At 62.5% G+C, this 23,591-nt stretch overlaps 1 long non-coding RNA gene across 2 annotated transcripts; it reads left to right on the plus strand.

The window, feature by feature from the left end:
* Positions 1 to 8,405: 8,405 nt before the first annotated feature.
* On the plus strand, positions 8,406 to 20,594 carry LOC125150821 (uncharacterized). Of its 2 annotated transcripts, none has more exons than XR_007146499.1 (6): positions 8,406 to 8,686; positions 8,990 to 9,211; positions 16,090 to 16,188; positions 16,989 to 17,184; positions 17,496 to 18,448; positions 18,762 to 20,594. It is a non-coding gene; the product is annotated as an uncharacterized LOC125150821 (long non-coding RNA). The 2 variants fall into 2 exon arrangements; XR_007146500.1 differs by having other exon boundaries at positions 17,496 to 18,428.
* The last annotated feature ends 2,997 nt before the right edge of the window (positions 20,595 to 23,591 follow it).

The following is a 23,591-nucleotide window of genomic DNA, read 5'->3' on the forward strand; positions in this document are numbered from 1 at the left end:
AGGACGAACCCGGGTACAGGCCTCCTAAGCGCGGGGCCGTGGGGTCTCAACCTTCCTCCCCTCACACAGCTGTTCAGACCGTGGCCGGCTGGGTGAGCGCGGGGCTGCGGGGAGTCTGGCCCCGGGTCCCGGTCACTGAGCTCCCGCAGAATCCGGGGCCTTCTTCGGCCAGGCTGACCCCCTGGGGGGCGGGGAACGCAGCTCCCTGCGGCTCTGGGGTTTCAGACGCTAGATCCAGAGCGGGCCGCTCCAGCAGGGCGCTGGGGGTGGGGGGGCCTGCGCTGGGGTGGAGGGCTCCCTCCCCGGGTAGCTCTCATGGCCCAGCCTCGACGGTCTTGAAGATGGAGGTTCCAGGCCCGGTCCGGAGAGGACCTGGTCCCCCCCCCAGTTCCCAGCTGGCAAAGGGGGAGTCAGCCCCCACTGTCCGGACCCCTGCGCGGGGCATTTCCGAGGACCCTTGCCCGCACAGACCCTTCCTTTCCACCGGCCACTCTCCTGCCTTCGCCTCCCCACGTCGAGCACCCGGAACAGGGTCCCCCCTCACACCCTGCTCTGTTCGAGGGTGTGGACGGCTTGTGATGGTTGCCCTGGCTCATCGCGGGCCCCGTTCACCACTGACGGAGTGGTGGACCCTGGCTTCTGTGCCCTCTGTGTCCTCCGTGTGCCCCATGTCTGGGGTGGGAGGTGGCAATCCCCCCTCTCCCGGGTGAGGTGACAGGTCATGTGACGTGCCCGGTGCCACTCTCCTTCACAGCTGCCCCGCGTGGGGCGTTCACAGACTCCTGGGGACCAGGGAGGCCAACACAGGGTGCAGGGCCGCACAGGGTCTGCTCGGCACAGACGCCTTCACTGACGCCATGGAGGACGGGGGCGTCCTCCTGGGTCCTCACGGCGGAACTCCGGGGGGAGGACTTCTCCGCTCTGGAGAGAGCACCCAAGGCCAGCCTCTGAGCCACTCCACGAGGTAAGGCCTAAGCTTGGGGACCCCCTGCCCCTCGCCCTGCTGTGAGCTCCCCCAGGGTGGCTGTCGGCCGGTGCATCTGTCCTCCGTCGAGAGCCTGAGCTGCGGAGGCAGAGCCCCACCCCTGCAAAGCCGGGTGCACAGCTGGTGCTCGGTGCCCGTTAGTGAGAGGACGGCACCTGTGCCCGGGAGCCCCGCAGCTGCACTTGGGGGGGCACGTTCCTGCCTCAGGGCCTTTGTCTCTGCCGGGGCCTCTGCCCAGAGCTCCTCCCCGGTCTTCCCGCGTCTCTCCGTGAGGCTCCGCTCTGGCGTCCGCTTCTGGGCAGGGCCTTCTCCGAGGGGCCGTTCGGGATGTCCCCACGCTCCCCTGCACCCATTCTCCCCCCTGTGTCTTCCTTCCTCCCGCTCGGAGGCGTCTTCCCTCTCTCTGCACTGGCCCCAAAGCAGACATGAATGTTCCCAGCTGTGGTCCTGGTGCCCCGGGGAAGGCCTAGCATGCGGAGGCATGGATTTGGCCCCAAGAAAAAGCCTGGCCCGGGGCTGGGGAGCCTGCTCCCGCTGGTGGGAGGGACCCTGGCACCCCCCGCCTCCCCCACCAGGCCCGGCTCCCTGGGACCCTCGCCCCGCCGTCCTGGGAGCAAGGAGGAGCGGGGGCAGGTCCCGAGGGGCAGCAGGGGTGCAGGGTTTTCGAAGGGCCTGAAGGGGTGGAACCCGAGGGCCCGGCTTTGAGGAGCGGGCGCTGCCGGTCCCCTGCCGGGGGCGAGGCTGCTGGCCGTGCCGTGGGAGCTGCCACGTGGACACTGCCTGCCCTGTCTCCGTGCATGTTCAGGAAATGGATTTTTTCCTCCTCCTTTTCTGGGCCTCTTCCCGGGGAGGCGGGCCCTGGCCAGGGAGCTGCTCCCTAGTTCCCCACCGCCCCCCCAACCCCGCTCCGTGGGGCTGGGGCTGAGCTGGGAGCCCACACTGTCCCCTCTCCTCACCAGATGACCCCCCCCCTGCAAGCCACTCCCCAACTCCGCCCGCCCCTGAGTGTTGTGTGCGCATTTGCCAGCAGGGTTTGGGGACGCAGCCACGGTCAGCTGCCCTTTCAGCCCCCACACATTCCAAGGGCGGGGGTCTGCGGAAAGTCCTAGACTCCCGGAGCTTCCTCAGCGCAGAGCGGGGACACACCCGGGACCCGTTAGCCCGCTGCTCGCTCTCCAGGCCTCAGTTTGCCCACCTGTGTAATGGGCAAGGTGGTCCCCGGAGACGCCCGCCCGGTGGTGAAGGGGGTGTAGACGAGGGACCGGCTGCCAGCCTGCCCACGTGTCGGCCGTGTAGCCTCAAGCTGTCGCTGCCCGAGACTCAGGTTCCCTGTCTACGGAGCGGGCGCCGACGAAGCCGCGGCCGCGGCCGCTTCCGCCCGCCCATCCAAGAGCCCGGCGGCGCAGGCTCTGAGGACGTTCTAGAGCTTCCTGGCCCCGGGCCCTGGTGGGAAGCCTCAGCCGGCGGGCGGAGGGGAGCTCGGATCCAGGCTGCGGGTCCAGAGCCCCGGAGGAGGGTGTGGGGCAGGCACACACGGGGACGCACGGGGTCCCCTGTCTCAGCCTCTCGGCTTCTCAGGTGTCGACCCTGCCACAGGCTGTGCTCGGCAAGTCTCCGATGGGCTGTGGCCTGGATGCGGCCCGTGGGGAGCCTGGGAGGGCGGAGAGGGCAGGCCCAGCGGATTCCCGGGGCCTGGGCCCCTAACACACGAAGTGCCCCAGTCCTGGCCGGGGCCCGGAGCCAGGAGTCTGGGGCAGGGAAGCTCTGATGAAATCAGACTCGAGTGTGGGCTGTGCTGACTCTTGGAGTCAGATCCAAGTTGCTGCCGGCCCCCCCCAACCTCCCCTCCGCCCCCCCCCCCCCCCCCCCCCCCGGCATGGTTTGACTCATCCGCCCTCATAAATGTGCTCTCAAGCACCCTCTGGAATGGGAAAGAATTTTAGGTCCTCGTGAAGCTTTATTTAGGAAATACAGAAACCAGGTGGACAAAATTATCTGCAGTCAGGGTTTATGACACTCGTGAAATGCGTTTAAAAACGCCTCGGCGCAGCGTTTGGCTCTCCTTTCCAGGGCATGGAAGCGGCTTTGTGCTCACGAGTCAAGGAGCCTTCAAGGTTCGGATGTGGCTCTCGGTGAGCTTTTACCGCTTTCCTCCAAGGTCAGCAGAAGGAGCCGTGTGACCTCGCGAGAACTGCCGCCCCTCGGTGGGCACAGGTGCTGGAGAGCGCGGCCGGGTTTGGGGTCAGGGTCTCCACGCTGTGCCCCGAGGCCGGGCCGCCATGAACCTGCCGGCCGGTGTCAGCTTGTGTCCACGAGCCGAGCAGAACCACTCGGCCCCCCAGCTGGGGGGCTCCTCCTCCCTCAGCTGTCTGTGGGACCCCCCCCAGGTCACAGAGGAGCCACTGAGGGATGAGGCAGTGAGGGGCCCGGGCGCCGCTCATCAGCCCTGCCCTCTCGGGACCCTGCCGCTTGGAGGAACCGGGGTCCCACCGTCCGGCCCTCAGGCTCCACCGGGCATTGCCTTGCAAAAGGGACACCGTCTCCACCGTGGATGGGCCTCTCCAGAGCCGGGGTCCTCACTGCGTGTCTCCCACCAGGGCCTGCCTGTCTCCCCAGCATCTCTGTGGAGTCAGCCTCTCCCCGGATGTTTCTAGGGCCCTGGCCCCTTGCTCCAGCCCCCTCCGACTCAAACCCCACTTGATGGCCCCTCTTCCCTAAGCCCGGTTATAGGCCCCCACCCAGGGGGAGGGATGCTGTCCCGGGGCTGGGTGGGCTTCACCTGCCAACGTGGATGGCTCGGAGCACTGGGGAGAGGGTGTCCCCCTGTGGATTGTGGTCCTGGGTTCTCCCAACCAGGCCCCTGACCTTGGCCTGCAGGCCTGCCCTGTCGGCTGTTTGGCTGTCTGCCGAGTCCAGCCGCCCTGACTGTCTGGGACCACGGGCTTGGTCCCACACGCTCTCCATCCCCACCTCCCTGCAGGCCCCCTGGCTTTCACACCTGGGGTCCCACTGCCTGCCCCCGGCGCTCAGCTGTCCCTTGTCTTTCTCTAGGACATGAGTGGGCTTCGAAATAACCTCGCAGACCCTTGGTCCTTGCAGCTACTATTTGGTCCCCGCCAGATGCACCCCTCCCAGTTCTTCCTGGGGAAGCTGCAGCAGCTGACCCCCCCCCCCCGCAGGGCTGTTTATGGGCCCCCCCCCACCCCACCTGGGCAGGCCCTGCCTTCTCCGACCACTGTCTCGGGCTGGGTGTTCTGGAAGCAGACGTGGAGTTTTGGGGGCCAGAGGTGTATAAGGGATCCACACTGTGGGGCTAGGGGAAGGGAGGCTGGGGGGGGGGGAGCGGTTGCTACTGTGGGGGCCCTGTCAGTCCCGGGTGGGGCTGCTGGGATGCCTGGACCTTCAGAGCCCTCCCGCTCCCCCCAAACGCGGGATGCCGGAGAGGGAAGGGCATGGCCTCCCTGCGGCGAGGACGACCAGAGGTGGTGGCAGCTGGCGTGTCCTCAGGCCGCGGGTCCTGCAGAGGCACAGGCCTCTGCCGCCTTCTGGAAGGAAAGCTCTCTCCCGTCCCCAGGTACGGACGCAGGTGGGTGCGTGAGAAGGGCTCACCCGGACCCCCCGCGATGGAGGGGGAGGTCGGGCCCAGCGTCCCGGACGTGTGGCGCTTTACCGCCATTTCCCCAGCGGGCTGGCGGCTCTGTGCAGGCAGGGGGGCGCCTGTGGTGTCGCTGCAGCCACACTGGGCACGGCTGGTGCATCTAGCCGGGGGGCCTGCCGGTGCTGGGCTCTGATGGCTTCCAGAGCGGCGCGGGAGGGGTGCACGCGTGGTCGTCCCCACGCCCCTCCCGCGGGGTCCCCCACCCGCCCGGACTCGGGGGGCTCCCGTCACGCCCCTTCTGCAGAGTTCCCCACCCTGTGGGGACCTGGGACTTCGCTACTGCCTGAGTCCCCAGGGCAAGGGCTGGCAGGAGACCCCGCCGAGAGGCGGAGGGATGAGCAGGGCCACCCGGGAGGGGTCCTGCCTGCCCCCGGTGGGGTTAAGGGTCCTCCCTTGCGCCCTGCCCACACGCCGGGGGGCCCAGAGTGATGAGTCCGAGACGGGTGCCGGGTGCAGCTGACAGGGCCTCAGACGCCCTTCCAGGCCTTTGGATGGAGGAAAAGCTCCTTGTTTCAGTTTGCTCATGGGTTGGCAGGAGGGGTGACCTCAGGCAGTTTATGAAGCAGCGGTAAACCCTGACCGAGCCAGGAACCGGCTTCGGGAAGAGTCAGCGAATGGGTGGGAGCCACTGGTGCTGGCCTGGATGAGGCTCCCTTGGGGCTGGTCTGTCTGCCGGGGTAGGTGGGTCTCCTGGCTGGGCTCTGACTCGCCTTGGGGGCGGCGTGACCGGACCCAGTGGCTGGACTCGGAAGGGCCAGTGGCCACGTGGCGTCTGGGCCAGAGGCGCCGTCCCCCAGCCGCCCATCCGAGAACTGCCCTGGCCGGGGCCGGTGTCCCACCGCGGGGCTCTGGGAGGTCGGGGTCACCCCGCACGGCCAGGCTCGTTCACCGTGGAATCCTATTTTCCAAAGACACACGGGTGTCTGGTGGGAAACATACTGGGAAGTGTTGGGCAGCACTGGTCATTGTCAGAGGAAGAGAGGATCCGTGGGAGGCGGCTGAGGGAGAGGCATCTAGCCCTCTCTGCAGACCCAGGGGGGATCTGCGACGGACTGAGTGTTCGCGCTGCCTCCAGCCCAACTGATGTTGTCAAGCCCCAGCCCCCAAGGCCACTGTATCTGGAGACGGGCCTTTACGGAGGTAATCAAGGTTAGAAAAGGCCATCAGGGTGGGGCCCGGATCTTAGATTTGTGTCCTAAGGAGAGACCAGTCTCTCTCTCTCTCTGTCTTCCCTCCCTCCCTGCCACAGGAGCTCACAGCAGGAAGGTGGCCATCCACAAGCCAGGAGGAGAGCTCTCACCAGAAAATGAATCGGTGGGGGCCCCGATCTTGGATTTCCAGCCTCCAGAACCGTGAGAATAAATTGGCTGTTGAAGCTGCCCAGTCTGTGTGGTTCTGTTGTGGCCGCCTGGGCAGGACGGGGCGCCGATGCCCAAGGGCTCAGCGGTGCTAATGCGGCGTGATCAGTGGCTCCTGTGGTGCGGATGTAACACGGAGGCCTCGAGTGGCAGCCAGCGGAGATCAGAGCTGGAGAATCTTCCGGTTTCTGGAAACATTGAGAAGGAAAAACGGGTGGCGTTATCCCCCTGGAACCTGGGTATGTTCCCCGTCACAGAGATCTGGGGCTTTGGGGTTTGACCCTGTCTCCAGTTCACTTGGGAGCCCGGTGGTCCCTGGTATCTGAGTAGGACTTCGTAGGTTGCAGCATGATCGCCGAAGGGGCAGTCATTCAAGGTTCCTCAGCAGGGCAGGTCCTCCCCCCAGTAGTGCCACCGTGCTTTGAGCACCTCGTGGTGCGTGTGCGACCTGGATGCCACACACCGTTACCACTCCCTCGGCAGCCTGAATCGGCACGCACCGATGGCCTCACCGGTCCTGGGGGAGGGTCTCGGCACGGCTGGGTCCTCCGCTACCGCCAAGGAGTCGGCAGGGCCGGGCTCCGGTCTGAAGGCTCAGCTGGGGAAGGGACCAGCTGGTGCGGCTGCTGGGAGCCCCGGGGTCCCTGAGGGTTGTCACAGGAAGGCTTCAGCTTCTTGCTGGCTCTCACCAGAGGCCGCCTTTCATCCCTTGCTGGTTGTTCCAAAGCTACCCCCACGTCTCCAGCTATTTGCGAAGAGGGCCCCCACTTCTGGGTACCAACCCCCCCCCCTTAGCTGGGGGGGGCACGGCAGTATTACCACGGTCTTAGTGGCTTAGAACCACACCCATCTATCACCTCACAGTCTCTGTGGGTTGGGGGTCTGGACAGGGCACAGCTGGTCCTCTGCTCAGGGGGTCTCCAAGGCGGCCACCCAGGTGCCTGCTGAGTCTGGGGTCTCATCTGGAGGCTCGGCGGGGGAGGGCTGTTGGCAGGACTCAGTCCCTTGTGGCGTGGGACGGAGAGGTTCCATTTCCTGCAGGCCGCCGGCTGGAGGCCAGTCTCAGCGCCCAGGTGGTGTTAGCCAAAGGCCGCCTGGAATTCATCGCCTCCCCACCTTCTTCGGCCAAGCCAGCCGGAGACAGAGACACAGGACAGTCCTACGTAACCTGGCCACGGAAGGGACGCGCCCTCACCTTTGCCACAGTCTCTTGGTTAAAAGCCACTCGCAGGTCCCGCCCACACTCAGGGAGGGGTTTATCCAAGTGCATCCGTTCTAGAAGGTGTGAGATTGGGGGCCATCCTAAACTCGTGCTCCACAGGGAGCGCTCACTCGCCAACTGGCAACTCTGGTTTCGGCCCTCGGATCCATCCTGCCCCGTGGTCTGGAGGGTCCGGAGAGCCCAGCTCTAGGGGCCACCCGTTGGGTGTGGCTGGTGGGAAGGGTTGGCAGGAGATCAAGGAAGAACAGAGGGAGGTGGCCCTCATTTCTCCCGCCCCCACCCTGCTGCCCCATCCTGGGGCCTTTTAGGGCTGCCGCTCGTCCGGAGGCCCCTCCTCACGCCCCCAAACTCTGGGGCTCTGGTCCCGATGCTCCGGCCAGCCCTTGGCTCCGGCAGATCCGGAGATGGCAAAGGCTTCCCTCTGCAGTCACCGGCCTCCAGCTCTTTCATCTGGGCCCTGGGGTTTCATCATCTGTGTCCCGCCCTGACCAGCCCGCCTCCGTCCAACTCTGGCCATCGTGTCCAGGGTGGCCCACATTGGAAAGTTCTCGCCCGGAGTGTGCCAGCCGTCTTCGGTTTTTGCGGCTCTCATCTCTCCTCTCGTAGAAGGTTGCCCTTCTGTCGCTTCGGCCACAGAGGTGGGACTGAAATTAAATAATGGTCTGGGGGGTGTCTTCTCAACCTAACACTGAGCTCCCTGAGGCAATGACCTGTGCTTCCTCTGAGCCCGCCTCGGGGCCCCGCGCATGGCGGGCTTGCGGATACCTTCCGAGGCTGGAGAGACTGCCTTTCCTCACCTCTCATGAGAGGGAAACTGAGGCTCACGGGGGAAAGACAGCCGGCCAAGTCTGCACAGCAAAGGGCAGTGGGCTTGGGGCTGCTGCCCGACGTCCGACTCGGCATGGCCGCCCCAGGTGCCCCAGAGGAAGACGGAGGAAAAGGCCAAAGAACAGGGGCACGTGGCCCCGGGGACAGGGACAGCGGGCCCGGGTGGGGCTGGTGCGGCAGGGGAAGATGCCCACACACACACGAGCCCTCGCCCTTGGCTTCTGCAGGGAATTTCCTTCTCTGTCATGGAGGCGGAGACTGGCATCCTGAAATTTAAATCAAGTTCATTTTACATGCCAGTGAGTCATATGCAGCCCCTGGAACTTCCGGTCTCCCTCCCCAGGGACCTCATGAACTGGTGCAGCCCCGGCCGGATCCTGGGCCCGAGGAGAAGGCAGGGCTCACCCTCCAAAGCAGTACCTGCCGAGGACCCAGCAGGCCCCAGGCCCCCGAGGGCGCGACCTTGGGTTCACCGGGAGGGAGGCCAGGGACGAACACTTCCTTCCGGAGCTGGGCCTTGTCGGGTGGGACGATGGCAAACGTCCCACTTCCCAGCTGCTAAGGGTCAGCCAGAGCTGCTGTTTCTGTGTCTGTCAGAGGGGAACAAAGTTCCGGTTCGTGTGGCTCACCGGATGGTAAGAAACGGCGGTGGTGGGATGGCGTCCGGAGGCTCAACGAGGTGAGGGGGAGGGGCCCGTACCCACAGGTAGGATCGAACGCGATGTGGCCCCGGGGCCCCGGGGCCGGGTGCCCTGCTGCTGGCCCCGCGGGACACCGTTTGGCCTTGCCTGTTAAAGCTGAACACAGCCACGTGCTCTGACCTGGCGGCGCCTCTCCTCGGGGGGTGCACGCGGGCGCCCCAAGAGATGTGCACAGACACGCTCGCATGATGCCGGGGCGGCCCGGCCCGGGGAAACAGCCCACCTGTCCCTCGGCAGGAAGATGGGCAGGCAGACCGTGGCGTGCCCGCATCAGCGAGACACAGCAACGAAAATAAATGATCTTCAGCGACGGAGAGGCCCCACGGACGTCCAGCGTGAGGCACAGGGGAGCCTAGACTCCAGGAGGACACGAGGAGCCGGTGCTGTTCCCACGCGGCTGGAGATGCGGCCACACGGAGCCGTGGGGTCCGGGGGTGCACGCGGAGCGGGGGATGGGAGGTAAGCGGCCCACGCGCGCAGAACCGAGGCCGGGGCCACCCTGGGGAGACCGCCGGCACGTGTCGGGGGAACACGGCGGTTTCAGAACGACGGGTAGGGTTTTACTTCTTAACCTGGGTGGTGGGCACGGGCATGCGGATTTCGTTATTTGCCGTGACACGAGACACGCCTCTGTCAGAAGCTTCTGCCGGTCTGGTACACGGGGAGCAAGTACAGAACGGTCTCCGAGGAGCCCAGACACTTCCCAACACGCCTTTGCGCCTGGTGGCGGGGTGGGAGGGGGGCCTGTGGCCGAGGTCAGGCCAAGGGAATGTGGGCGATGCACGCACACACGCTGCCTGGGCCCCAGTCTGTAGACCCTCCCACGCAACCCTCCCCCCCGACGCTCTCCCTTCCCTCACTAACTGGACACGGATGCCCACGGTGCCTCTGGGAAACCACAGGTCCAGGACGGCAGAGCCCCTGTCTGCCCTGAACAACTACCCCGCCTGGAATCTAGGCCACCTGCCCCCGTGATCATTGGCTGTTACAGGAACAAGAAGCAGACTGTTACTTTCTCAAGCCACTGAGATCTGGGCTTTATGTATGACAGCAGGGGTCACAAACTACGGCCTGGGGGCCACACCGGGCCTGTCGCCTGCTTGTGCGTCGACCCGAGCTAAAAACGGCTTTTACGTTTTTCCGGGACTACAGTTTAGTTACATACCTGCCTACCTAACATCTTCCTTTTCGCCTCTTGGCTCATACGGCTCACGAAACTTCCTCTCTGGTTCGTCAAGGAAAAGTCTGTGACGTCCAGCATGATGGTCTCAGGCAGGGTCCCTCAAAAGCAGCCTCTGAGACCTGGATTCGAGTGCAACCGGTTTGTTCACCTGGGGGCGACCCCAGGAAGCCTCGAGAGGGAAGTGGGGACGTCTATCAAGCGGGTTACCGCCGTGAGACACTGGGGCGCGGGCCGTGGGGGGGACATGAGCTGACGACGCGGCAGGCATCTCAGAGCGTCTCGCGTGGGTGGTGAGGAGGCCGGGCATCACCCACCACTCCCATCGGGCACTGGCTGAGGCCGCCTCTGGGCCGTCAGCCGCCTGGCACGTTCGGTCCTCCCCGTGCTACGGGCTGGGCTTGACGCTGCTAAGGAAGCCAGGAGAAAGTCCAAGAGTGTCAGGTCAGAGGGGGCCTTGGGGACAGATGGCACTGGCGAGAGCTACCTTAACAGATACACCTCTGCTTGACAGATGAGGAGACAGGCTTACAAGGTCAAGACATACGCTCAAGGTTGTCAAGGCAGAAAGAGGCCGACAGTGAGGCCAGCCGATTGCCCCTCGGGGCCTCGGCCCCCGCGCCCTCTCGCCCTGTCCCAGCTCCTCTTGCCGTGTCAGGGACCAGCGGTCCCAAGGCACATCTGTGGCTCTGGCACTAGAGATCACATCAGGGGCTGGCCCAGTGCTTCGGCTCCTTCAAAGCTGAGACACGTATCATCGCTTTGGGATTACAATTCACTGGCCTAAGACTTTATTAAAACTCTGCTCAGACCCAGGGCCCAGAGCCTAATCAGTCCCAGATGCTCAGGGGAGGCCTTCAGATGTGGATTTTCCACGGAAGGCCGGGGTGATTTCAGCGCTGCACCAAAGCTGGGCCGGTATGGTGGGTGTGAGGGTCACATTCCCACACACTCCTCGGTTCTGGAATTAACTTCTCAGTCCGTGGTCCTGTGGGCTGGAGAGTTTATCCAGGGATAATAACCATGGACTCATGAAATCATAGGATTCCTGGGGCTGGGTGGGGCCACCAAGCACCCTCTGCCCCACCTCCTCAGTGGACAGAGGGAGACAGTGGCAGCCCAGGGAGGGGACGGCATGACAGTCTCAAAGCAGCTTTGTGGTAGAGTTGAGACGTATCTGCCCCGGGGAGCCATCCCAACAACCACCGCTCCTGATGCCCCCTTCAGGGCCTCTGGCCCCGTCTCTAGGTCGCAGAGGTTGGGAGGAGCCCAGGGCTGCCATGTGCGTGGGGGGCAGGGCTCCGGAGTGGAGGGAGGGGCTGGGCCTGGGTGAGTGCTCCTGGGGACATGAGAAGGACCAGTGCGGCGGCCCTGTCCCGCCTCCGAGGTCCTCTTAGGTACCAGGACATGAATTTGTCCGAGGCTGGGTCTTCCTTCTCTGCACGCCCGGGCCTGGCCTCTGCCACCTTCCGGGAGGTTCCCTCCAGGACTACCTCTCTGCCCGCTCCTTCAAAACAGCTTTTTCTCTGTAGAGTGCCTGCTCACTGGCGACAACTCAAACAGTAACGCCAAGGTCACGACGGAGGGAAAACGGCCCCGACCTGACTACCCCAGAGAAAGCTCCGCCTGGACAGCCGGGCCTGGACGAGCCACGGCCTTGTGCCCACCAGCGGTTGGACCGCCAAGTGGCTCCCCGCGGCAGGGGGTCTCAGAGCCCCGCCCTCCCCGCAGGCCGGAACTTGGCCACGTGCAGGAGGGAGCTGGAGTGTCCCCCGTCCCCGGCCCGCCCGCTGTGTGCGGGGCGCCGGCACCTGGAGCGCCTCCAGGTCTGGGTTCGAGCCGCAGCCGTGGGCCCCGATGGGCTCTGCGGAGCAGGCATCGGCGGGGGGGGGGGGGGGGGAGAGCACCCTTCCTCTGCGAGGAGGGGTCAGGGGCAGGGCCGAAGGGGGGGGCGTTCCTAGCTGTCCTAGCCCGGCGCCTTCGAGCACCCCCAACGTGCTGCGGCGCCACCAACGCGGCAAGCTGTCTTCTCCGAAGCGCTGCGGGCGGCTTCGATGCACCCGCGAGTCCGGCTGGGGGTGTGCGTCTCGCTCGCTGCCACCCGATGCCTGTCTCAGGACACGCTGACCTCCGGGAAGGCCACCCCCTGCTCTGCACCTCCCCACGGGGCACCCGGCAGCTCTCCCGCTTTGTCTCCGGCCTTCAGTCACCCCGGGCGGGGGCTGCCGCGCGACACCCCCGCCGCCCCGGGCGGCCCGCAGCGGGCAGGGCGGCGCCCACGCCTTAGACCACCTCGACCCGGAAGTGCTTCGCGGCACTTCCCTTTACCTTCCACCGGCGAGGCCTGGTCACGTGGGGGCGCGCGGCCGCAAGGGAGGCTGGGAAACGGCCCGGCCCAGCCGTGGCTTCCAGCGACGGCTCCGGGCGGCGCCCAGGGACTTGGGCGCTCCCTGGGCCGCTGGGCGATGCCACCGCAGGCCCGGGGCCTCCGCGCCCCCAGGGCCGGGAGCACCTCCCTGGGGGGACCTGAGCCACCCGGCGTTTTGTGCTGATGTTATGGTCACCTGATCGGAATTGAGGACACCTGCGGTCCGCCTTCCATCCCGGTGCCAGATGAGGGGCGGTGGGACACCTGGCCACGTGCCAGCGTGACTCTTGGCCCGACCGAGGGTGAGCCCCGCTCCCCCCGCCCCCCGCCGCCTCCCCTCAGCAGCTGCCTCTCCTGCGTTTTGTTTCCGCGGGATCGCGGAAGCAGAGGCATCTGTCTGGCTGACGCGGGAGCAAATGCCCCAAGAGGGGGCGGATTCTGAGCATCAGTGTCACCATCTACAGGCCCGTGGCCGACCTGGCTGACTGGCCACTGAGGCCAGAGGAGCCTCAGAGTCGTTCTAAACCTAACGCCTTAGGTGAAAATCAGTAAAGGCCAACCAAATGAGAACAGCAAAGGCCGCTTATTCGCGGCTGGCGGTGGGGGTGGGGGTGGGGGGGTCAGGTATCATTACTTTCATTCTGGCAGGGACCCGGAGGCAGGCAGAGGGCCAGGAAAACTTTCTAGTGGAGCAAAGGGAAGGCACGGGGAGGCTGTAGGTGGGCTAGCCAGACGCGGCATCCTCTGGGGTTGCTCAGGCGTGCGTACTTGATTTTCTCTGGTGGGTCCTAAGTTGGAAGCGAGGGCAGAAATGAAGGAAGCGACCGGGTATTAATCAAGTCCCTGCTGGGCCTGTTGTCGCAGGGCGTGTTTGCTGTCCTGAGTTGTTGCTGGAGATAGTAGGACTTCCTGCAGCTGTGATCTGCCCGGGTGGCCTTTCCTGGGCTGGTTACTCTAGACCGTGGATGGTTTCCTGGCTAGCCGTGGGGTGGGGGTGGGGTGGATACAAGGACACACCATAGAGTCCTGCTGTCGATGTGCTGATAGTCCAGCTGTGAAGAGGTGACTGAGCCCTGCGCGCAGGGAACCTGCTCTATCCTAGTGTGACCCTTCCCGAAGGAAATAAGGTGTCGAGAGAACATCCCATGGTGAAAGTTGAGGGGGCAATATGACGATGAGAAGACCCCAGTCTCTCGAGCCATCAGCCTGGGTTCAAATCAAACCCTGCTGCCTCACGTCAGGTCGGCTCTTGGATCCTGTGTTCCCTGTGGAAGGTGGGCGGTGCCCCCGACTTGCATGTTTGGGGGCGGGGTTTATAGGAGATCAGTGATCTGAAGAACATAGCGTATGGTAGGTGCTGGGATCGGTTTCCTACTATTGATAACCGGTTTTCCTACTTGGGGTTCCAGAATCTCGGCTGTAACAGCTAGGGGTGTGTGCAGCTGCTGTTAGGTACTGGTGCCTAATACCACCAGCAAGGAGCCGTCCTCTCGGGATTTCGGGGAGGCTAGCAAAGTTGCAAGTGGCCGAGCCCATTCTTTAGCATGAAACCTGGGGAGGACACGGTGAAGTCAGCGTAGACGTGGCGACAGCCAGCATGTAGAAGAGACAGCCAGCGGGGACCTGAGAGTAAACGTCAGCTCCTTCTCACCAAGGAATTTTGGGCTCCGCTGGCCAATGTTGTGGAGGACAGGCCTCTGCTCTGGGTCCTCCTCTTCCGCATGAGTGGTCCCGAGGGAGTAGTTCGGGGCTCAGTCGGCCTGCGCCCAGATCCCGACTCCAGCACCTGGGATCCTGGACAAGTTACTGACCCTCCGGAACCTCCCGTTTGTAAAATCGGGCCGATGCCTGTTGCCTACCCTGTTGGGTCGTTGGGAGGAATCCACGAGCGGATAGGGGAACAGCACGTGGCCTGGGAGCCGGCCAGGGTGGCCGCTCGGCAAGGATGTCCCGGGATCGGACCGTAAGGACAGGCAAGAGTCTGCCTTGTTACTGTGTTTCTGCGAGTGTGGAGCTGCCCGGCCGGGTCTGGCCTGTGTGGGCCAGGGAGGTGGGCTCTTTGACCTTATCTCAGTCAGGACTCGCTGGCAGAATCTCCCAGGAGAGCATTCGTGTCTCGTTGCCTCCTCCAGTAAGCATTGCCGAAATAGCGGTTGCCTCTTCGGCCTGTTGTTGGGGAGTCGCTTTGTGGCTCCCTGATTCTTCTCGCTTGCAGGCTTCGTCCCTGGGTCTGTGTTCCCTCCGTGGATGAAGAAGGGGCTTCATTATATTCTGAGCTGAAAACAGGCTCCTGTGGCCAGAAATACGGCCCCCCGGGCAGCAACCACAAGGGCTGACATTTACAGGGCCCAGAGCCTGGTGTATGGCGGGTATGCAACAGAGTCATTCACAAACACCGTGTGCCTAGGATGTGGTAGGCAGCGAAAATGTCGAGTCCACAAGATAGGAGTGTGTTTTTTTTTTTTTCCCATTGATAGTTGAGGGAGCGGGGGAGTCCGTGATTGAGCGGGAGCCGTGATCCGAACCCCCCTCTAGATCTGGGGAAACCCACCTAACCGCTCAGATGCCCTGAGTAATTTTGTGGCAGTCGGGTCGCTCTCCCGATGACTGAGCTGGAGGACGGATCATTGCTGACTGTAAAATTCTGCGCAGGCCCTCAGAGTCAGGAAAATGGGTGTCATGGAAGGTGTTGGAGAAGGTGGATTTTCTCGAAAGGCTGATTGAGGTCTTCCCGCCTGGCCGTGTCAGAGATGCTCCTGGGGCCCGAGCGCACGAGGCTGAGAGCCCAGAGGTCTGGGCCCCGACCAAAGCCCCCAACCGGTTAGGGAAGAGACGGCTGTCTCCAGCCCTCCGACGAAGGCCTGTGGGGCCAGGGAGCCCAGATCTGCCCCTGAGGAATTTCACCAGGAGTGTCGGCAGCGCATGAGTTTCAGGAGAGCCTGCTCACGCCCTGCCCGGCATCTGCTACAGATTACGGATCAGTGAGTTCACCCCCGAGGCCCCTAGCTTTACTGGTTTGCGTGTTAGTGGACAGGATTAAGGCGAGTTCCAGGGTTTTATGCAATCCTTCAGATAAGAAGTCCAGTTGGGGTTTTGAGCAGAATTCTTTGTGCTCCGAAGCATTCCTGAGAGTCCCGAGTCACGGTGAAGCCGGGGCTTCCCGTGTGTGCTGCGTGCCACGGCCGGGTGGGGCGCTGGTGGAGGAACCAGGCGCCCAGCCGGGATGGCATTTCACTCACTCGCTCCTTCGTTCGTTCGTTCATTCATTCATTCGTTCACTCACTGAGCAGATGGCCACTGGGTTCCTGCTCTGGGCTGGTACCTTGCTCGGTGCCCAGAACGAAACTCCCCCGCCTGTCACCGTCCCAGGGGAGCAGGCTGAGCATGTAGAGGAGAAGAGAGATTTAGCCGAGTAACCTGAGAACTAAGTGTAATTGCCAAGGGGACAGGTGCCGAGTGGCAGGTGCCCGGTACCATTGGAAGAAGTAACGGGGCCAGAACTTGTCTCGGGGGCCAGAGGGGGCTTCCCGGAGGAAGTGGAGTTGGAGTCAGCTTTTGACGGGTCAGTAGAAGCTGGTGAGGTGAAGGACCAGGGTCACACAGCCTTCCAGCGAGAGGGGGGTCCGTGCCTGGTGACGGGCTGGCTCTGGGTTCGCTGGGAAGGTCCAGTGTGGAGCCTCTCCTTGGCACGTGAGCCAAATGTGCCGTGACCGGGGTTGCCCCCATCGAGTGGTTAATTCTGGGAATCGAGGGGTGCCAACCAGTCACACTTCCCCTTCTCCTTTCCAGACACGGCCACCACCTTCCTGTCGGGGACAGCCTGCAGAGTCCTTAGCTCGTCAAAGATTGGCTTTCCGACGAAGCAGACCTCGAGACAAAGATTTGGATGTGAGTACTTTGCTTTGGAGGTGATCCTGGGACGGAGTGTGAGGCGGGCGGGTGTAGGCGGCGGACGGAGCTCGGCGTGCTGGGCGCTCTCTGCTGGGTGCTTGGTAACACGGGGGACTTAGCCCTTCCCGTCCCGTACCACCTGGGGGTCATTCTGGTGGCTTTCTGTCCTCCATACTCATGGACAGAGCAGCCCCCACACCAGAGGAAGGCCCGCAGGAGGCAGGGGTCCTTATGGGACCGGGTACAGGCAGCCTCGGGCATGCAGGCAGGGCTCCAGCCTGGTGCCGTGCGCCCCTCAAAGCCCCCGAAGCCTCTCGTTGAGCCCATCTTGTCCTGTCCTCCGTCCGCTGGCCCCCACGACAAGACAGCAGCACCCCTGCGATTCCGAAAGCTGCTGGACGAGCTGCTACCCCAGGGCTGCCCGCACGGGCGCTTCTGCGGGCCGGCCTGCTGTGCGGGGGGTGGGGGGAGGGTGGCGTGGGCTCCATGCTGCGGGCTCGGCCTTTCTGCTCGCTCTGCCCCGGCCGGGCCCTGGCTGCCGTGATTGTCCATTTACCCTGATCCCTGGGACCCAGGGCCTCGCTTCCCTGCACACCGCGCCCCCTCTCAACCTGCTGGTCACAGAGCAGCAGCCCCGGCCTCGCGTGGAGAGCGGGGGCGGGGGGTGGGCAGGGGGGACGCAGAAGCCTCTTTCTGTGCGTGCCGGTCCGCTGCGGTGAGGAGCCCTCGGGACCAGGCACTGGGCTGTAGCACTGGGTTCGGTGGGGCTTTTGTTAACCTTCTTTCCTGGGGACCAGGGCCTCTGATCCCACGGAATGCAACGTCGTGGGGCCGGGAGCCCGAGTCCCTGAGCGGACCCTGGGGCCGAGGTGAGAAGGATCGTCTGACCTCCATGCCCTCGTTCCTGGGCCGGTGTCTCCACTTCCTGGATTAGAGCACTGCCTGATGGAGAAAAATATCTGCTATACCTCGGAGGACGGAGGTTCGGAATAGGTATCGAATGGTTTCCTGTCTTTTATCTGACGTATTTTTTAAACCGGGTTGAAGTTCACAGTTGCGCGTTTTAAAGCGAGCGGGTCAGTGGCGCTTAGCGTGTTCGTGGTGTTGTGTGACGGCCACGCCTGGTCCCGAAACACGCCCCTCTCACTCCCAGAAGAGCTCCTGGAGCCACCACACCGCCGTGCCCATCCCTCCTCTCAGCTCCCGTCTGCTTTCTGTCTCTGTGGGTTTAGCGTGTGCCCGTGCCGTATGTGTGCGGGGGTGTGCAACGTGTGATCTTTCGTGCCTGGTTTCTTTCCCTCGAGGTCCATCCACGTCGTGGAATGCACCGGAACCTCATGCCCTTTTAAGGACAAACACTGCTCTGTTGTCGATGGAGCACATCTGTTTATCCGTCCGCCCGTCGCCGGACACTCGGGCCGTCTCCCCTTTTGGGTCTCACTCACTGTCTCTCCAGGGACGGCATCCTACCTCCACACAGGTCATGGCCAAACCCAGGCATTGAGGAGCCTTTCAGGCTGGTAGGTTTGTTTGAGGTGGACGTGTGTAGGAGACAGGACCAGCAGGTCCCAGGGTCCCGGTCCTTTGGTCACCCCTTCCCTGTCATGGGGGTCTGTTGGCCTGAGGTGACATCTCATGGGATTCTCTGTCGGCAGATGAGATACCCTGGGAGCCCTTGGCAAGTGTGGTGGGCGGAGGCTGTGGGGACGGGGAAGGCAGAGCCTGAACACTGATCGGTATGGGATGGTAAATCGCCCCCCAGGAGGGAAGGTCTGATGGGTTCTGATGTACTCACCTCAGCATCAGGATGCTGGTTGGTGGCTGGAGGGGCAGCACCCCGGCCAGGGCTTAGGGTCGGTCCCCGCCGCGCCCCCTGTGTAGAACCTCTAGCCTCACCGCCACCCAGCTCTGTTCGCATGCTGCTTGTTCAAGGACAGTGGGGAACAGACGGGGGGGGGCTGGCCCTCACTGTGCCGGCGTCCTATTCTCCTGGCCACGTGCACACCGGTGCCCTCACAGGCCATCGCGTGTAGGGGTGGGGGATGGTGAACAACCGTTCACACATCGGGAGCCCACCCGTCCCCAGGACCTCCTGGGGTCTGACCTGATCCTGACCTTCTGGGCCGTTCGCCCCTGTCTTGGAGTCGCCGTGTCCCCCAGCCCCCCACCACTTCTGCCTTCCCATGAAGTTGATGACGTGTCCCTGTTGAAGCTCTGCCTCGTGGGACCACGCCCGAGTGAGTGGGGCTGAAGCGAGGTGGGTGCTGCGGTCCCACATGCGCCAGTGGAGGGCGGCCCGTGGGCGGGCTCACTGGGAAATTACATGTTAGGGGAACACGAACCGAGTGTGGAAAACGAAGGCGAGCGGCCCGGCCGCGGAGTAGATGTAGGAGACGCTTAACTACCACCACGGTCGCGTCATTTGTTGAATGGTGCAAACCCACAACTATTTTTTTACGGTTTGGTAATGCTTTAAAAATCTTGCAGTAAGCCCTTTCAGCAGCCGTGAGCAGAAAAAGCTGGAAGTCATGCTTCGTAAAAGTACCGGATTGTTATTTCTTTTTCTCAAGAGAGTGGACGGTGCACGTTTGTTTGTCCAACCCGGGGCAGCCGCGACAGAACCGGGGGCAGGGCCAGCCGGTCGCAGAGGTGGTCACCGAGGAGCCTGGAGTCGCCGGGGAGCGGGCGCGCTTCCCCAGGGTTCCGTGAGGCCTGTCGCTTTGCTCAGATTCACTGTCTGTTCTGCTGAGTGAACTAACTGTGCCCACGGTTGTAGCCCACGTCTTCTTGTGCACGGACCGTCGGCAGGCCTTTGCAAGCCGTCGAGTGTTCAGATGAACGTCCCGGTAGTTTCCAGCAGGAAAGCGGTTAAATTAATTTCAAAATCATTTTGATGTTTTTCATCCCGTTGATGGAGTCTAGATAAAGCAGCTGGAAGTTTATTCTGTCAAACGTGAAACGCACCTGATGTGCGGCCGCTTGAGCTGTAAATTGAGTTTTAAAAAACGCCTTCGATGCTGAAATGTTTTTGGTTTGGCAGGTGATTACAAGAAGACAAATTTTGGATGATCACAGCTCTGTGATTAAAGACACAATATTTTGATCTTGTTAAGAAACCCATCATCCCTGGGCACTCCGGTGGCTCACACCATGTTCCTCATTGCGTGGAAACCAGCCTGGGGTGTGGCCAATGGACCTAGAAGGTGTGCTTTTCAAAACGTGAGGATATTTTTATGCACACACAGCAGAGCTGGACGACGGAACGGATTTCAAAGGTGCCGTGTCATTAAAAAACGCTTCGGCACGCCGTGTGGGGCTGTGTGCCGCAGGTTCTCAGAGTTCGGAAACATTTGGCGGTCGAAGGACGACCCGCAGTGATTTCAGACATTTTTGGGAATGGGTCTGTAGATTGTGGCTGCGTTTTATGTAAGTTGGACGTTTTTAAATCGTCCCATTTGTCCGACGGAGGACCACAGCACTCGAGCTTTTGAATCCTCAGGGATTGTACCGATTGAGAGTAAAGTTCGCAAAGTTGAACAGAACTGCCGTGGAGCCATGGGGAAGCCAGGGAGGAGACGGAACAAACTGAACTCGGGGGGGGTCGGAGAGTATGCAAGATCTAATTTCCAAATTGTGTAATTGTGCTTTGGAAAATCGTACTCGTGGGAAGAATGTTTTGATGGTGCCTTTAGGTCTGATTGGGTAGATTTATATTTTGGAACGACACGGAACCCTTTTGAGCTGGCCATTGAAAAGGATCACGCACAGGGGCGGCTTATTTGAGTTTTGCCTGTAACGTATTTGTTGCAGGATAAGACCTGAGCCTCTGGGTGGGCGGGTTAGAGACCTGAGGAGGGCGCCCAAGAGGGTATTTGTGCTGGAGTATTTACACGTTCAAATAAAACAAAAACAAAAACTAACAAACAAGTGAGCCCAGGACTGTGCATATTTTCCACGGAGCAGAAGTTCCTCTGAGCCCGTGGGGCATCCGGGGTCTCTCAAGAGTGAGTCGTCTGAACTGAAAACACTGTGGTCTATCGAGGGCCTCGCAAGCCCTCCAGAAATTCAAAGCCATGAATGTAAATTTGAAGGATTTGGCAGCAGTTTCATGAAAACAATAAAAAGTAAGATCCAGTGAGAGAAATCCCAGTGGTCAGTAGGAGAGAGCCTCGGGCAAGGACACAGAGTGGAGGGTACGACAATGCAGCGAGAATAGTAAATACAAACTTGAGATTTTAACGCAGGTTTTTGTGTGTTTAGAAAGCGTTTTTGGGGCACAGTCGGTTCAGCGTCTGACTTCAGCTTGGATCATGATCTTGCGGTCTGTGGGTTCGAGCCCCGCGTTGGGCTCCGTGCTGACAACTCAGCTTCGGATTCTGTGTCTCCCTCACTCTCTGCCCCTCCTCTGCTCACACTGTGTCTCTCTCTGAAAAATAAACAAGCATTCAAAAAAATGAAAAAAAAGAAAGCGTTTTCTCTTTGAAAATCGGTTTTGAACAGAACTATCTCACAGAGCCCCCGAAATGACACAGCCACCTTGTAGGTGAAGCGAGCCCCGTGAGCCTCACCGTTCACACTCTTCCAGGGCGTCCGCGCTGGGGGAGGAGTCGGGTGGCCCCAGCTGGGGACCAGGGAGCGGGAAGGCGTCTGGACTGTGGCCCCACCGTGCGGGCGGGACCGTGGTGCCCACGCCCCAGAGGACGGCTCTGCCAGGAATAATCATGTGGCTTCTTCCTTCGCCCCAGCCGGACAGTCCCCTCCAGATGCAGATCCTGACACCCCACAGGGCTGGCTCCCATCACACTCCAGGGTCGCTATGGGACCCTGGGACAGCCCTGCACACCCAAGGAGGTGGCCGCTGGGTCTCCCCTTTTCTGGGTTCCAGCACCACCCCGTCACCTCCTTCCTCTGCGCCCAGACACGGGAGAAGGCAGTGAGCGAGCCTTAGGTTGTGGGAAACAGAGAGCCGGGCGCTCCAGCCAGCTGCGGGACCCGCTCGGAGTTTCTGGTGACTTCCGCCGAGTTTGGGCTGGCTTTGGCCCAGAGGGTTTCCTGGAGGGGCCTCGGGTGGGGAAGGGACGTGGGGAGAGGCCCAGCTCCATCCGTCTTGCATGGGGGTGCTTGCAGAAGACTTTGCTCTCGGGAGGAGCCCTGGGCAGCCCGGAGGGGATGGGTGGGCAGCGGGCGTGGCCACGGGCCCGGACTCGGCCTGGCTTCTCTGCCTTTCAGACCCCAGAGCTTTCCCAGGCTCCCGCTGCTGCTGCCTGAGCTGGGGAGGCCACTTCGGGGTCGGGGGCCCTCAGGAGGTACAGGGCTGCCTGGAGGAGGGCGGGAGGTGGGGACGTGGCATCTGTGGGAGGCCCAGCAGGGCTGACTCATCAGGAGCTGATGGCTGAGCAGAAAGGGCCCAGCTGTTCGCAGAGCCTTGGGGATATCCCTGTGTTATTGCAAACGGGGGCCGGGAGGGGGAAGGAAGGGGAGGGCTACTTACAGCAGGCATTCCTGCCTGGCCACCTCCCCAGGAGAGGCTTTCTCAGGCCGAGGGGCGGCCCCGGGCCCGGGCCCGGGCATGGCCATCCCTAAGTCGGTCCACACTGCAGGCGCCCAGGGAGCGTGTGGCGGCAGGAGCCCTTCTGTGCCAAAGCCAGGAGAGTCCCGCGCACACGGATGTTGGCCCCCTCGCTGGGGCTGCAGAGCTGGAGACCGTGCACTGTCCCTCCTGATCCAGTGGCCTGAGATGGGGAAACTGAGGCTCTCAGAACTCAAGTCACAGGCCCGTGGCCCTGAAGTTGTCAGGACCAGAGCCTGGAGTTTTCTGAGTACTGGGCCAAGCAGTCCCGAGAGCTACAGGGCAGCCCTGGTGGCAGCGTTCCCTGCCCCCACCCCCCCGCCGACCTGCACACAGTTAGTGATGCTCTTCCTCCAGCCAGGTGCAGGCAGCCTCCAGAACCTTCTCCTGACACCTGGCAGGCACTTCCACCTGATCACAGTGGGTGCACTAGGTGACCTTTGGGCCAGACGAGGGCGTTTAGAGGCTCCAGTCCTTCAGGGCTGCAGGAAGCCACCTCCACAAGGAGTGGTCAAGGGCAGCCACAGACCCTAGCCGGCTCTTTCCTCGCCGAGCTGCTACCCAGGAGGCCCCCCAAAGCTGCTGCTCGTCCTTGCTCTCCGTCCCCCCTCCCTCCCCCTCTGTTCCTTCTTTCCCTGCTGGCGGCTGGGGACCCTGGGCTCTGTCCCCACCACCCATGGCCCCGTTCTCTGTCGCTCCTTGCTCGAGAGGACACTGGTCGCTGAGTGCAGGGTGCACCTTAATCCAGGGCGATCTCCTCTCGAGCCTTAACTAATGGCCTGTGCAAAGATCCTGTTTCCCAATAAGGTCACGTTCTAGGTCCCGCGGGGACCTGCATTTTGGGGGGACGCCACTCGACCTGCTCCCGAGGGAGCAAAGTCAGCCGTGCGGGCCTCTCAGCTCCTCCTCCGGCTCCCCGAATCACGGGTCTGTTAACCCTGCCCGTGTGGCAGTGCGCCTGGCTTTGTTAGTGCCACCACGCGGCGCTCTCTTTTGTGCAATGTTGTCACCCACCGTCTGTGCCCCCCTCGTCTTCTGGCCCCAGGCGCTTGCGCCCTGACGCGCACAGGAATCTGCCTGGGATTCGCCCCCTAGGGTTTCCTGCAGAGACGGGCCGATGGTGCTGAACTTTCTCGGTTTTTATCGCTCCAAAATGTCTTTATTTTGCCCCCGTTCCTGGAAAGCCTTTTAGCTGGGTATTTCCTTTCGGGGCGTTGAAGACGGCCTGTCACGCCTTCTGGTGTTCGTTCCCGCGCTCCTCCTGGGAACGCCATCTGCCTCTTTGGCCGCCGCCCAGGGACTCCCCCTGTGGTCTCACTGAGACGCGGCTAGGTGTGGACCGCTTTTCATCACTCCTGCTTGGGGCTCGCTGGGCTTTTCCGCGGGGGGCGGTTTCTGGCCGTTCCATCTGCTCTGATGTTCTCGGGTACCGTCTCCGCGGGTGTCCCTCCCCTTTCACCTCCCGCCTTCGGGAGGGATGGACGGACACGGACGGATGGGGCCACGGCACACCCCTGCTCCCGCCGACCTCTGACCTTCTCCGGCTTCCCGCCCCCTTGCCTGGCCCGGCTGCCCCCCCCCCCCCCCCCCGCCGCCCCCACATCTGAGTATTCTCCAAGAGCGTGCCTTCGGTAGAACTGAACACACTCTGAACATAACGATTCGAGAAATAATTTCCTTTTGATTATTAAACGTAAAGGTTTACGCTTTGAATTGCTAGCCGTCCGGTTGTTTTTACCACGGCGATTTATTTTTGATAGGTTCCTGTTTATGGTGGGCATTTCAGTCTGGCTCTCATTTCCTCAAGCTTGATAGAAACATGGCTGTTCTG

The sequence above is a fragment of the Prionailurus viverrinus genome, chromosome D4 (genome assembly GCF_022837055.1).
Source record: "Prionailurus viverrinus isolate Anna chromosome D4, UM_Priviv_1.0, whole genome shotgun sequence".
Classification (NCBI taxonomy): Eukaryota; Metazoa; Chordata; class Mammalia; order Carnivora; family Felidae; genus Prionailurus; species Prionailurus viverrinus.